The sequence below is a fragment of the Balaenoptera acutorostrata genome, chromosome X (genome assembly GCF_949987535.1).
Source record: "Balaenoptera acutorostrata chromosome X, mBalAcu1.1, whole genome shotgun sequence".
In the NCBI taxonomy this organism is placed as follows: Eukaryota; Metazoa; Chordata; class Mammalia; order Artiodactyla; family Balaenopteridae; genus Balaenoptera; species Balaenoptera acutorostrata.
The window spans coordinates 103465642-103477462 of NC_080085.1; positions in this window are offsets into that span (position 1 = coordinate 103465642).

The following is an 11821-nucleotide window of genomic DNA, read 5'->3' on the forward strand; positions in this document are numbered from 1 at the left end:
TCTCCAAAGAAGATATACAGATTGCTGACAAACACATGAAAAGATGCTCAACATCACTAATCCTTAGAGAAATGCAAATCAAAAGTACAATGAGGTATCACCTCACACCAGTCAGAATGGCCATCATCAAAAAATCTACAAACAATAAATGCTGCAGAGGGTGTGGAGAAACGGGAACCCTCTTGCACTGTTGGCGGGAATGTAAATTGATACAGCCACTATGAATAACAGTATGGAGGTTCCTTAAAAAACTAAAATTAGGACTACCATATGACCCAGCAATCCCACTACTGGGCATATACCCGGAGAACGCCCTAATTCAAAAAGAGTCATGTACCACAATGTTCACTGCAGCACTATTTACAGTAGCCAGGACATGGAAGCATCCTAAGTGTCCATCGACAGATGAATGGATAAAGAAGATGTGGCACATATATACAATAGAATATTACCCAGCCATAAAAAGATATGAAATTGAGTTATTTGTAGTGAGGTGGATGGACCTAGAGTCAGTCATACAGAGTGAAGTAAGTCAGAAAGAGAAAAACAAATACCATATGCTAACACATATATATGGAATCTAAAAAGAAAAAAAAAATGGTTCTGAAGAACCTAGGGGAAGGACAGGAATCAAGATGCAGACGTAGAGAATGGACTTGAGGACACGTGGAGGGGGAAGGGTAAAGTGGGACGAAGTGAGAGAGTGGCATGGACATATATACACTACCAAATGTAAAATAGATAGCTAGTGGGAAGCAGCCACATAGCACAGGGAGATCAGCTCGGTGCTTTGTGACCACCTAGAGGGGTGGGATAGGGAGGGTGGGAGGGAGACGCAAGAGGGAGGGGATATGGGGATATATGTATACGTATAGCTGATTCACTTTGTTATACAGCAGAAACTAACACACCATTGTTGAGCAATTATACTCCAATAAAGATGTTAAAAAAAAAAAGTTGAACCACTTGGGATTCTATTTTGAATGGAAAATATCTCCCAGAAGATTTTATTTTTGAAAATTAAAGGTAATACCCAGGCAAAATAAAATAGGTTTAACAAGAAAGAAGAGCAAGGCATAAAAAAATCATGTATATAGGAAACGAACTTATGGTTACCAAAGGGGAGGGGAGAGATAAATTAGGAGTTTGGGATTAACATATACACACAGCTATATATAAAACAGATAAACAACAAGGACCTTACTGTATAGCACAGGGAACTATATTCAGTACCTTGTAGTAACCTATAATGGAAAAGGATCTGAAAAAGAATATATATATATATATATATATATATATATATATATATATATATATACATACACATATATATATATGTGTATATATATGTGTATATATATATATATATATGTATATATATATATGTATATATATATGTATATATATTGGGTTGGCCAAAAAGTGTCTTAGGTTTTTAAGTAAAAATAAAGGACACATTTTTCATTTTCACCAAGAACTTTATTAAACAATGTATTCACCCTTTTGCTCCACTAACTTCTGCCATTTTTCAGGCAATTTCATAATTCCATCTTCCCAAAACTTTTTATCTTTTTGAGCAAAGAACTGTTCCAGGTGCCTTTTACAGTATTCCAGGGAATTTAAAGTTTTTCCATTAAGACAATTTTGTAAAGACCTAAATAAATGGAAATCCGAAGGTGCAATGTCTGGTGAATATGGCGGATGAATCAGAACTTCCCAGCCAAGCTGTAACAGTTTTTGCCTGGTCATCAAAGAAACATGCAGTCTTGCGTTATCCTGATAGAAGACTATGCATTTTCTGTTGACTAATTCTGGACAGTTTCGTTGAGTGCTGCTTTCATTTGGTCTAATTGGGAGCAGTACTTGTTGGACTTAATCGTTTGGTTTTCCAGAAGGAGCTCATAATAGAGGACTCCCTTCCAATCCCACCATATACACATTACCTTCTTTGGATGAAGACCAGCCTTTGGTGTGGTTGGTGGTGGTTCATTTCAGTTGCCCCACGATCTCTTCCGTTCCACATTATTGTACAGTGTCCACTTTTCATCGCCTGTCACAATTTGTTTTAAAAGCAGAACGTTTTCATTACGTTTCAGTAGAGAATCACATGCAGAAATACAGTCAAGAAGTTTTTTTTCACTTAACTTATGTGGAACCCAAACATCAAAGAGGTTAACATAACCAAGCTGGTGCAAATGATTTTCAACGCTTGATTTGGATATTTTGAGTATGTTGGCTACCTCCCGCGTGGTATAACATTGATTGTTCTCAATAAATGTCTCGATTTGATCGCTATCAACTTCAACTGGTCTACTCGACCGTAGAACATCGTCCAGCGAGCAATCTCCAGCGCAAAACTTCGCAAACCACTTTACACGTTTGATCAGTCACAGCACCTTCTTCATACACTGCACAAATCTTTCTTGTGTGTGTGTGTTTCAGTTGCGTTTTTACCTTTCTTGAAATAATAAAGCATAATATGCTGAAAATGTTGCTTTTTTTCTTCCATCTTCAATATTAAGATGGCTGTATAAAAATTCACCAATTTTGATGTTTTTTTTTAAATGCATGCTGATATGACAGCTGTCACAATACAATCTAACAAAATTGTTTCAAATGAAGTTAAAGATAAGAGCTACTAGAGCCATCTTACAGAAAAAACTGAACAAACCTTTTGGCCAACCCACTATATATATATATAGATAGATAGATATAGATATATATCTATATATATATATACACACACACACACATATCTGGATCACTTTGCTGTACACCTAAAACTAACACAACATTGTAAATCAACTATACTTCAATTTTTTAAAATCATTTATAAAACCATGTGTATGTATATATTTATATGAATAATTAAAATAGCATATATGTTGGAAGAAACATGCAGAAAATATACACCTAACTCTTCAGAGTGTCTCTAGAGGAGAGGATTGCAACCTACTTCTACTATCTGTTATATATTGCAATTGTTTATTTTGTTTTGTTTTACAATGAGCATGTATTACTACTGTAAGCAGTAAAAATATTTTTTAAAAGTAGGGACAATAAAAAAGTAATCAAGGGAATCTGAACACAACTTTAGTCTTCACTAGGAAAACTCAATGCAACAACAGTTAAAAGAAAAAGAATATAGCAGAAAATGCTGTTTTCAAGCAAGCCGCCTCTGAATTTAGTGTTATGCTGCACTATGCCAAAGGCTGGGAGAATCGATGAACAAATCAATGCAAAATGTAGATATTTTCTTGTATTCTTGCTCAGCATTTCCACTACTGCAATGGGTAAAAACGAAAGAATAAGATGTTATAATTTTGATTAAAGATATGCCTTTGCCATCCTGCGGCAGCTGGTCTGGAAGATTAGGCCATTCTTAGGCTGTAATTGGATAATGCTGGCTCGGTTGATTTGAAGTAGAAGGCTAATCTAGGCAGTTTACAGTGACAACAAAACTGTTAGATTGCTGGCATGGTAACAGGAAAAGAAAATGTAATGAGAGACTGGAACAGTCCTCTTGCCTGTGTCTTATGCCAGTGGCAGGTATCATTTATTGTACATTGGGTTGCAAGTATGTTTATATTTAATATAAATACTGTATGTTTGCAAATATAAAAATCTTAGCATAGATCATGAATGAATATATGATTACATGCATATTGTGTGTGAAGGCTAATTTTAAACAGAAATCATAGTTCTGAGATGTAAACTTTGTGCTATGTGAACATATTTTGAACAGAAATATATCATACATAACAGAGATAGAGAATAATTATACTCTTTCAGCATTATGTGGCAACATCATTGTGAACATGTTTTACAAAATGTACCCAGGAGTGGGTTCATTATCTTTAATGGAAAAGGAGAATTACTATAATCATAATTCAGAATCCTATGGCTGAGATGGAAATGAGTCATATGCTAGTTGTTAGAAGGGAAGACCAAAAGGAAAAAAAAAAAGAATTTACATCATACAATGCAATGTTAAATACAAAGGTTCTTCCCACATGGGTAGTACACTTCTCATTAAAAAATGTTTAAGCCTAATGGCCAAAGTTTAAAACATAATTTTATATCAGCATTTCCCAAAAATGGATATGGAAATTACCCAAAATGGGCCCCTCAAAAAGACAGGACAGAAGAGGGTCCACCATGGACCTCTAAACACCTTTTTGATTCACCGGGAGGAAAAGTAGTCTCTACCAACAGCCTTCACCTCCTATAGTAAATGCCTCTAAGTCAAAAAGTGCTATGAAAAAACATTCATAATCTTTAAATATAGTTTTTCAGCTTCTAGAAAATTATTCTGCAGAATCCCATAAGAGTACAAAGATTAATGCACAAGGATATTCATTGCAGTATTGTTCATGGTTTTTTGCAATAGCTAAAAGTTGGTACCAATCCAAATGTTCATCAATAAGGAGGTATTTAAATAAATCACGTATATGCACACAACAAAATGCAACATACATATATATATATATATATTTTAATGACAGATTCATCAGTATCACCATGGGAAGATGTGCATGCTATACTAAGTGAAAAAAGTATGCTGTAAAATGCTATGTTGCACCCTGTTATATATAAAATAGGTAACAAATAAGGACCTACTGTATAGCACAGGAAACTCTGCTCAATACTCTGTAATGACCCACATGGGAAAAGAATCTAAAGAACAGTGTATATATGTATATGTATAACAGATTCACTTTGCTATACACCTGAAACTAACACAACATTGTAAAGCAACTATACTCCAATAAAAATTGTAAAAAATGCCATGTTAAATATGATCCATTTTCATAGTTGGTATCAGTATGTCAGGAAAAAAAACTAGAGGAATAAACTGTAAACTATTGATAGTGGAGGCTAAAGAAGACTTTTACTTTTCGGTTTATGCATTTCTGTAGCATTTGAATCTTGTATAATGTACATATATTAATTTTATAATCAGAAAAAATGATTTTTAAATTATTTTTTAAGAGACAGATTTTGTACACACAAATACACACACACACAAACTGAGCATTTTGACTGACTTAGGTCAAATTGATTAAAAATAGATGTAGAAACAGACTAGGCTATACAGGCTTGACTTTTTTCTTTAAGATGGTATTATGGACTAAATTGTATACCGACAAAATTCATATTTTGAAGCCCTAATCCCCAATTATTCAGAATGTGACTGTATTTTGAGATAGGTCCTTTAAAGAGCTAATTAAGTTAAAATGAGGTCATTAGGGTGGGCCATAATCTTTATAACTGGTGTCTTTATAAGAAGAGATTAGGACATAGACACAGAACAATGACCGTATTAAGATGCAGCGAGAAGGTGCTATGTACAAGCCAAGAAGAGATGCTCAGAAGAAACCAATCCTGATGACACTTGATCTTGGAATTCTTGATCTTCCAGATTTGTGAGAAAATAAATTTCTGTTGTTTAAAATATCACCCAATCGGTTGTATTTTATTATGGCAGCCCCAGCTGATTAATACAGATGGTAAATAAGGAAACTGTAAAAACCACTACAGATCTACATTTCAAAATTTACTTTATAACAACAAGGATGACCCTTGAAAACATGCTAAGTGAAAGAAGTCAGTCACAAAAGACCACATACTATATGATTCCATTTATATAAAATGTCCAGATTAGGAAAACCTATACAGACAGAAAGAGATTAGTGGTTGCCTAGGCCTGAGGGTCTTGGAGTGAAATCAGAAATAACCACTAATGGCCACAGGGTTTCTTCTGAGAGTGTAGAATGTGTCCTAAAATGGATTGTGGTGCTGGGTGTAGATCTCTGTGAACATACTAAACCTACTGAAGTGTACACTTTAAATGGGTGAATTGTGATATGAATTATGTCATGAAAGCCATTTTTAAAAACTCATTTTATACAAATAAAGAGGAAAATCACAAAATTGAAAATACAGAAGTAACCATAGACAGTTGAAGTAAAAAGAATTATTGTACAGTAGTTTACTCAACTCTATACAGATAAATTTGAAAACTTGGGTCAATGGCCTATTTCCTAGGAAAATCTGAATCACCAAAATTAACTCTTCGAAGAGAATGAAAACAAACCAATAACTATGAAAGAAAATGAAAATGTTGTCAAAGACTACCCCCACAATTTATGAAGCCCAGAAATTTCAGATAAATTCTACCAAATCTTCAAGTACTGAATAACTCCAATGTTATTTCACCTGTTTAATAGCACAGAAAAGAATCCAAATTATCTTCTTCGAATTTCAAAGAAAGCTTGAGCTCAATCTCACTTATGAATATCAATGCAAAAATACTATACAAAATAGAAACAAATAAAATTAGCCCATTGAAAGAATAACACACCAGTGACCAAGTGGGTTTATTTCTAGGAGGAAAATTTTTTTAATGTTAGGAAATTCATCAATATAATTCACTATATTAACAGATCAAGGGAGAAAAATAATATGATCATTTTCATAGATGCTGAAAACGTATTTGACAAAATTCAACATCCATTGCTGATTTAAAATACTCTTAATAAACCAGGGATAAATATATATTTGCTTAACATTATGGTATTTAAAACAGTTTGATACTGATGCATAAACAGACAGACATAGCAATAAAACAGAATACAGTCCAGAAGTAGAGCCAAATATATACAGGACTTTAGGAATAAAACACACATTTCAAATCAGTAGAGGAAATGGCTGTATTTAACAAATGGTGTAGCGACAACTGGCTAGACATACTCTAGATCCCTACCACATTCCTTGCACCAAATTAAATTGCAGATGGAATTAGTTTTTAAGAAACAAAAACATATTAGAAAAAAAATTAGTTGGATGCATTTATGACCTTGGGTTAAGAAAGGTCCATTTAAACAAGACACAAAATACAAAAGCCATAGGAAATTTTTTTTTTTTTTTTTTTTTAAAGTTTTACTTGATTTTTATTTATTTATTTATTTATTTTTGGCTGTGTTGGGTCTTCGGTTCGTGCGAGGGCTTTCTCCAGTTGCGGCAAGCGGGGGCCACTCTTCATCGCGGTGCGGGGACCGCTCTTCATCGCGGTGCGCGGGCCTTTCTCTATCGCGGCCCCTCCCGTCGCGGGGCACAGGCTCCAGACGCGCAGGCTCAGCAATTGTGGCTCACGGGCCCAGCTGCTCCGTGGCATGTGGGATCTTCCCAGACCAGGGCTCGAACCCGTGTCCCCTGCATTAGCAGGCAGATTCTCAACCACTGCGCCACCAGGGAAGCCCGGAAATTTTTGATATATTTTACTGTATTTAAAAATTAAAATTTTCTGCAGGGAAAAACACTTCTTACCTCAAAATAATTCTAAATGGATCAAAGATTTAAACATTTTTTTAAGTTATAAAAAAATAACGTAGGAGTGGGATTTCCCTGGTGGTCCAGTGGTTAAGACTCCATGCTCCCAATGCAGGGGGCCTGGGTTCCATCCCTGGTCAGGGAACTAGATTCTGCATGCAGCAACTAAGAGCCTGCATGCCGCAACTGAAAGGTCCCCGCGTGCGGTAACTAAAAAAAAAAAAACAACACGATTCCGCATGCCTCAACAAAGATCTCGCACGCAACAAAGATCCTGCGTGCCGCAACTAAGACCCAGGGCAACCAAATAATTAAATAAATAAATATTTTAAATAAATAAATAACGTGGGAGTTTTTAAAAAAATAATCTCAAAGCGGAGAAAAGCCTTTCCAAACAAGGCATAAAATCCAGAAGCCATAAAGAAAATATGGACAAACTTGAATACATAAAAATTTAAAAGGTCTGCATGGAAAAAACACTATAACCAAAGTCAAAAACAAGCTGGACAATTATTGGCAATTCATATCACAGACCCAGCCCTAGTTTCCTTGATAAAGAGCTCCTACAACTCAAAAAGGACAAAAACCAATAGAAAAATAGGCAAAGGATATGGACTAAGAGTTAACCAAAAAAAAAAAAAAAAAACAAATAGTTTTTAGCATGTCAGAATTACTGAAGTTCACTTATAATTAAAGAGATGCACACTTACAATGAGATAACATTTTCTCCTATTAAATTATCAGACCCAAAAGTTTGATAACATTATTTTTGATTCAGGTACAGGAAAATACACACTCTACATTTCTGATGGGAGTGTATATTGGTACAATCAGCATAGAGATCAATTTAGCAATATCTATCAAAATTTAAAGTAATTGACAGCAATTTTATTTCAGAGAATTTGTCCTGTTATACTCCCACATTTGCAAAATGACATATATACAGGGGTACTTATTGCAGCACTGATTGCAATAGCAACGGTTGGAAACAACCGAATGTCCATCAAATAGGGGACAGTTTAAATAAATAAAATATATGATTATACAAGTAATCTCTATAGGATACATGAAAAATGGTAAAAGTGGCTATTTCTGAGGAAGCAAACTGAGGGACTGGGGGTCAGTGATTAGAAAGAGATTTACTTTTCATCATACTTTTTAAAATATCCCTTGAGTTTTTTTACCATGTCCATAATTTACCTATTTTTTAGTGAACATGTAGAAATCAGTATGTGCTAAACACTATCAGCTTTCCAAATATTAACTTAGGTGTTTTTCATAACAACCCTATGCAATAGGCACTATTTTTATCTGTATTTCAACAAATGATGAAACCCAGGCACACAGGGTCACATTATGACTTCCATGGGCCCTGAGCACTTTGGTTGTTGTGGGACACTTCCACCATAAGAAAATGTTGCCAATTATATTTTACAACTGCTTTGGTATATAAAGACAAATAAAATCCAGCCTGGATTCATTATTATATATTCATTAGTTTTATATTTATTTTTCTTCTGATTTTAAATGAAATTAAACTTAAAACATTTTCATAGACTCCTAAAAGTATAATAGGTCCTAGGCACTGTGTCGCACAGAGAGGTTATGCAACTTGCCCAAGGTCACACAGCCAGTAAGTATTAGAGCTGGGAATTGAACCCAGCTAGTGTGGCTTCAGAATCTATGCTTTCAATCTGTATGCTAGATAAATAAAGCAAATCACAGGGAGAAAATTATGTAGTTATATATGTGCTGACATGGAGCTACCTACAAGATAAATTAAGTGAGAAAATCATGGGAGAAAATACTGTACATATTATGCATTTTTAAAAAAAGGAAGTTTTATACACACATACACATGCTATTTCTGGAAGAATTTTTTTTAATATCTGGAGAAAGGGACTGGGGAACTGGAGGTCTGGAGGTCTGGAGGACTTCCTTTTCATTGTATTTCTCTTTGCACTACTGGATTTTTTGTTTGTTTGGTTTTTTACCATGAGCATATATTTACAGATGAGGAAACTGAGACTAAAACAGGGTTAAGTAACTTGCCCAAAGTTATATAGGTAGTAAAGAAACCAATAACATATAAGTATGAACAACTATTCTGTCAATTAATAGTACATCACCATTCCTAAGTATAGACCTGTCAATGTATTCCTGTCAAATTTCATCATTTTAACCCAGTCGGCCAAGCTCTTTTTGTATCATGATTCTGGATCCACTGCATTCATCTTTATGACATACTTAAATCTGGCAAGCATGTGTTCTGTTTCCAAACAGGTTGTCGATGAAAATGTTTAACACATGATAGGGCTTAAGTAGAGCCCTGCTGATGAGACTAGGGATCCCTCCAGGATCACATTAATCGATCTCTTTGGGTAATGAGCTACCAATCCAATTGATTGTACTATCATTCCACTCACATCCCCTAATTTCCCCTTGCCCATAAGGATAACTGAAGATCCCAATGTTTTCTGCAAATTGTCCATAGCATTCCCTTGTTTGCTAAGCTGCTCTGAAACCACTTGCACAGAAGGTATTTAAAATTAATAAATAATTGGTTTCTTTACTACATTCTGCAGGTTTCTAAAGTTTACAACCTGGCCAATTCCCCAGAATTCAAACAAAAACTGTTTCAGAAAGACTAGGATTTCTAGCCCCCAATGTTTTCATAATGCAATTGAACAGAACATTTTAAAAAGCAGAGATATACAGCCGTTTCCCCAATGGAATCAACCCACTGCTGCCCAAAATAGCCCAGACAACTGAACAGAGCAGCTGGCAAAAGGACAGACATCTCTAGCCCTGGGGAGAAGGAAGCTAAACGCACACCACAGGGAATTTCTGAAGAAGCACTCTCTGTAACAACCCCTTACTCTATTTCTAGCTACAACACACAAGCTATAGTCTAAGTGTTGGAAGAAGAACATATTTTCTGGTTTCCCCTATAATCGCACACTATGGCATTGAATGTTTACATAGGTAATCCTAACTGAACACAACTGCTAAGTTTCTGAAAAGTTTACTGTAAAGCAATAAACAAAGAATTCATTTTTTCATTGACTTGCCCTAGCAAATTGGGAGCCACATTGCCCTGCAAAAAATTTTGTTCTCTGGTTATTTAAAAAACAATTACAACTTACAAATGCTACAGAATTTTCAACTATATATTTTAGAGGAAAATGTGATTAACACTAAAATAATAGATAACATGTTTAACTCGAAATGTCACAGAATAGAATGACTAAAAGCAAAAACATGGTAGAATGTCAGAGATTCTGGTAATAGGATTACTTAGCTAATATTGCCTCACATATTGTTCCACTATGAAAGCTCAGTTGTGAACCATTACTAGTGTTTCCCTGTTTTAGATGTACCATCCCCTTTTCAGACCTCTCTTCATCAGATAAAGTCTATATGGCTCGTTAAAGGAATTGTTTCGATAGGAGAAGAACAATGCACAAAGTAGGTCTGTTTAGATATATGCAGTTGACTGGCAGCTGGTTAATGTGCACAAAATGATAAGTAACTTAAATTATGACTATACTATTCCCAACCTAATCGTTAAAATGGTGGTACTGCTCTCCTATGTTATTTTATCAAAATAGTATTTGTTGAGATTGACAAAATGCAGATCATAGATATTAACTCTTTGCTGTCATTTATCATTCCAGGATAGAGCAATAATAGCTAACTTTTACAGATATTCACTGTATACCAGATACTGTGATAAGTGTTTGACATTTATTATCACATTTAAGGCTGACGACAACCCTAAGGTACAAAGCATTGTTATTCACATTTTATAGAAGAAACTGAGGCACAGAGGAGCTAAGTAATTTGACAAAGATGGTATAACCAATAATGGTAGAACCTGATATGAAGTCAGACTAATTTCAGAGCCTGAACTCAACCACTACTGGGAAAGGAATTTGGCATTTCTGTTGATGATAGATGGGGGGGTAGATATAATAGCAGCAACTTGGTTTTTTAAAAAATGAGGTTGCTGTTTGTATCTTACTAAATGAATTTCTTGATTTCAGAGCTTCTCTAAATCAATCACCGATGAATGAGAGACACCTACCCACTTAGGCTGGATTCTGTCAATAGTCTATGTATCCATAAATGGCTTTTAATTAGATTGCAAAGGAATTCCACTCTTCCCCCTAATATTGCAGCTTTGATGCCTTTAGGATAAGTGAAAGAGGGCATTGCTAAGAGAAGGGCTAGGAAGAGAAATGGGAAAGATTTTTTCCTGAGGCTTGACTGAGGCGTATGGCAGGAAAGGCCTGGAGGTGTACTTACTAGCAGCACATTAGTCCAGTGCTCTTAAGACTCAACTCTCTTTTGCATAATAAATTATTAAAAGTTCTCACACAGCTAAGAATAACAATCCTCATTCTATACTATACTCAATAGATCACAACTCTAATATGTTAATACTCCTAATACTAATATTTCAGATTATTGTTTTACACTTAAGAAG